Source organism: Bombus fervidus, unplaced genomic scaffold (genome assembly GCF_041682495.2).
Source record: "Bombus fervidus isolate BK054 unplaced genomic scaffold, iyBomFerv1 scaffold0031, whole genome shotgun sequence".
NCBI classification, from domain to species: domain Eukaryota; kingdom Metazoa; phylum Arthropoda; class Insecta; order Hymenoptera; family Apidae; genus Bombus; species Bombus fervidus.
In genome coordinates this window covers 62,501-67,500 of record NW_027212594.1, presented here as the reverse complement: position 1 = coordinate 67,500, position 5,000 = coordinate 62,501, and positions in this window count along the sequence as shown.

The following is a 5,000-nucleotide window of genomic DNA, read 5'->3' as shown; positions in this document are numbered from 1 at the left end:
GCCGGCCGAAATTTTTCTAAGTCCCAACGTACCGGTCCAGAATGAGACAAAGTTCCAAAGGCCCGGTCGTATCCGTCCGTTTTTTTTTAACCTTCCACGGACGAAATAAACGTTTAATCCCGACGTAAAATACAATAATATAGCGATTTATATAAAAATATTCATACCTCATAACGCTTTTTAACGAAATAACTCGAAAAAACTTTTCGGTCCGAAATTTTTCTAAGTCCCTACGTACCGCTCGAGAATGCGACTAAGTTCCAACGTCCCGGGCGCGATCATACTTTTTTTATATAACTTTTCAGCGACGAAATAAATGCTTAATCCCGATGTAAAACGTCATTTTAAAGCGATTTATGCAAGAATATTCGCACCTTATAACGCTTTTAAGCGAAATAATTCAAAAAAACCTTTCGAATAAAAAATTTTTTTTTAACGTTTTCGGGACCAAATAAACGTTTAATCCCGACGTAAAATATAATAATACAACGATTTATATAAAAATATTAATACCTCATAACGCTTTTTAACGAAATAACTCGAAAAAACTTTTCGGTCGAAAATTTTTCTAAGTCCCTACGTACCGGTGGAGAGTATGACCAAGTCCGACGGGCCGAGTCGCGTCGGTCCACTATTTTTTTTTAACGTTTTCGGGACCAAATAAACGTTTAATCCCGACGTAAAATATAATAATATAGCGATTTATATAAAAATATTCGTACCTTATAACGCTTTTTAACGAAATAACTCGAAAAAACTTTTCGGTCGAAAATTTTTCTAAGTCCCTACGTACCGGTGGAGAGTATGACCAAGTCCGACGGGCCGAGTCGCGTCGGTCCACTATTTTTCTTTAACGTTTTCGGGACCAAATAAACGTTTAATCCCGACGTAAAATATAATAATATAGCGATTTATATAAAAATATTCGTACCTTATAACGCTTTTTAACGAAATAACTCGAAAAAACTTTTCGGTCGAAAATTTTTCTAAGTCCCTACGTACCGGTGGAGAGTATGACCAAGTCCGACGGGCCGAGTCGCGTCGGTCCACTATTTTTTTTTAACGTTTTCGGGACCAAATAAACGTTTAATCCCGACGTAAAATATAATAATATAGCGATTTATATAAAAATATTCATACCTTATAACACTTTTAAGCGAAATAACTCGAAAAAACTTTTCGGTCGAAAATTTTTCTAAGTCCCTACGTACCGGTGGAGAGTATGACCAAGTCCGACGGGCCGAGTCGCGTCGGTCCACTATTTTTTTTTAACGTTTTCGGGACCAAATAAACGTTTAATCCCGACGTAAAATATAATAATATAGCGATTTATATAAAAATATTCATACCTTATAACACTTTTAAGCGAAATAACTCGAAAAAACTTTTCGGTCGAAAATTTTTCTAAGTCCCTACGTACCGGTGGAGAGTATGACCAAGTCCGACGGGCCGAGTCGCGTCGGTCCACTATTTTTCTTTAACGTTTTCGGGACCAAATAAACGTTTAATCCCGACGTAAAATATAATAATATAGCGATTTATATAAAAATATTCATACCTTATAACACTTTTAAGCGAAATAACTCGAAAAAACTTTTCGGTCGAAAATTTTTCTAAGTCCCTACGTACCGGTGGAGAGTATGACAAAGTCCGACGGGCCGAGTCGCGTCGGTCCACTATTTTTTTTTAACGTTTTCGGGACCAAATAAACGTTTAATCCCGACGTAAAACTTAATAACATTCCCATTTATATAAAAATATTCGTACCTCATAACGCTTTTTAACGAAATAACTCGAAAAAACTTTTCGGTCCGAAATTTTTCTAAGTCCCTACGTACCGCTCGAGAATGCGACTAAGTTCCAACGTCCCGGGCGCGATCGTACTTTTTTTATATAACTTTCCAGCGACGAAATAAACGCTTAATCCCGATGTAAAACGTCATTTTAAAGCGATTTATGCACAAATATTAGCACCTTGTAACGCTTTTAAGCGAAAAAATTCGAAAAAACGGTTCGATTAAAAAATTTTTTTTAAAGTTCTCGGGACGAAATAAACGCTTAATCCCGACGTAGAAATACATAATATTCCCATTTATATAAAAATATTCATACCTCGTAACGCTTTTAAGCGAGATAACTCGAAATAACTTTTCGGTCCGAAATTTTTCTAAGTCCCTACGTACCGGCCGGGGGATCGACGAAGTGCCAACCTCCCGGTCATGTCGGTCCGGAGGGGGCAATTTTTTAAAAAAATAAAACGAAATCGTTACGTTCGACTAGAATTCGTCGAACCATAACGATTTCTATAAAAATATTCATACCTCGTAACGCTTTTAAGCGAAATAACTCGAAATAACGTTTCGGTCCGAAATTTTTCTAAGTCCCAACGTACCGCTCGAGAATGCGACTAAGTTCCAACGTCTCGGGCGCGATCGTAAATTTTTTACGGCACCTTTCGGGGACGAAATAAACGCTTAATCCCGATGTAAAACGTCATTTTAAAGCGATTTATGCAAGAATATTCGCACCTTATAACGCTTTTAAGCGAAAAAATTCGAAAAAACGGTTCGATTAAAAATTTTTTTTTAACGTTGTCGGGACGAAATAAACGCTTAATCCCGACGTAGAAATACGTAATATTGCTATTTATGTAAAAATATATACGCATCATAACGCTTTTAAGCGAGATAACTCGAAATAACTTTTCGGTCCGGAATTTTTCTAAGTCCCTACGTCCCGGCCGGGGGATCGACGAAGTGCCAACCGCCCGGTCATGTCGGTCCGGAGGGGGCAATTTTTTAAAAAAATAAAACGAAATCGTTACGTTCGACTAGAATTCGTCGAACCATAACGATTTCTATAAAAATATTCATACCTCGTAACGCTTTTTAACGAAATAACTCGAAAAAACTTTTCGGTCCGAAATTTTTCTAAGTCCCAACGTACCGGTCGAGAATGCGACTAAGTTCCAACGTCCCGGGCGCGATCATACTTTTTTTATATAACTTTCCAGCGACGAAATAAACGCTTAATCCCGACGTAAAACGTCATTCTAAAGCGATTTATGCAAGAATATTCGTACCTTGTAACGCTTTTAAGCGAAAAAATTCGAAAAAACGGTTCGATTAAAAAATTTTTTTTAAAGTTCTCGGGACGAAATAAACGCTTAATCCCGACGTAGAAATACATAATATTGCCATTTATATAAAAATATTCATACCTCGTAACGCTTTTTAGCGAGATAACTCGAAATAACTTTTTGGACCGGAATTTTTCTAAGTCCCTACGTACCGGCCGGGGGATCGACGAAGTGCCAACCGCCCGGTCATGTCGGTCCGGAGGGGGCAATTTTTTAAAAAAATAAAACGAAATCGTTACAGTCGACTAGAATTCGTCGAACCATAACGATTTCTATAAAAATATTCATACCTTATAACGCTTTTAAGCGAAATAACTCGAAATAACTTTTCGGTCGAAAATTTTTCTAAGTCCCTACGTACCGGTCGAGAATGCGACTAAGTTCCAACGTCCCGGGCGCGATCATACTTTTTTTATATAACTTTCCAGCGACGAAATAAACGCTTAATCCCGATGTAAAACGTCATTCTAAAGCGATTTATGCACAAATATTAGCACCTTGTAACGCTTTTAAGCGAAAAAATTCGAAAAAACGGTTCGATTAAAAATTTTTTTTTAACGTTCTCGGGACGAAATAAACGCTTAATCCCGACGTAGGAATACATGATATTCCCATTTATGTAAAAATATATACGCATCACAACGCTTTTAAGCGAAATAACTGGAAATAACCGTTCGGTACGAAAATTTTTCAAAGTCAGACGGGCTCTCGAGCGTTGCTCGCTCGCTGCGCTCGCTCGAAAAAAAAACTAGCCCAACCCAAAACCAATCCCTTTTTCGCGTTCGTTCCTCGATTTCTCTTGAAATCGGAGAAACTCGCGGGATCGGTTTTGGGTTGGGCTAGTATAAGTTCGAGCGAGCGCAGCGAGCGAGCAACGATCGCGACCGTTACTTCGTACGTCCACGGTATATTTTCGTTACGTTAATTTTTCGTTACTTTCGTCTCGTTTCTTGGATCGATCGAGAGCGGTTTGGTCGATGGTGAAAGAAGGAAAAAACGAGAGAACGAAAAGTAAAAGAGGAGCGAGCGCGCGTCTCGCCCTTGCGAATTACGTCGTCGTATTTTCGTACGTACGTACGTACCTTAAGAATATCGTACGTACCCCGGCGCTGACCCGCGATGCGGGGGGTTGGGGGGGGGGGAGTGGCGCCCGGGCACGCCCTCGAGACGTTATCTCTATTGGATTTAAAGGAAAAAAAAATCGCTACGTACGACCATCGTTCGCATCGACGGCCGTACGTAGCGAAATTGTGTTTGGAATTAAATTGTCGATTCCAGCGGAGTATTGGTTTTTGCTTGAAAACGACAAAGTCCAGCGGCGTATTGCTTTTGAATCGCACTCGACGAAAATTGATTTAAAGGAAAAAAAATCGCTACGTACGACCATCTAAGGCCGTACGCAGCGAAATTCCTTTTTCAAGCGCACGCGACAAAGTCCAGCGGCGTATTGCTTTTTCAAGCATACTTAAAAAATTCAAAGTCCAGCGGCGTATTGCTTTCGCTGGCATATAAAAATTCAAAGTCCAGCGGCGTATTGCTTTCGCCGGCATATAAAAATTCAAAGTCCAGCGGCGTATTGCTTTCGCTGGCATATAAAAATTCAAAGTCCAGCGGCGTATTGCTTTCGCCGGCATATAAAAATTCAAAGTCCAGCGGCGTATTGCTTTCGCTGGCATATGAAAATTCAAAGTCCAGCGGCGTATTGCTTTCGCTGGCATATAAAAATTCAAAGTCCAGCGGCGTATTGCTTTTGCCGGCATATAAAAAAATTCAAAGTCCAGCGGCGTATTGCTTTCGCTGGCATATAAAAATTCAAAGTCCAGCGGCGTATTGCTTTTTCAAGCATACTTAAAAAATTCAA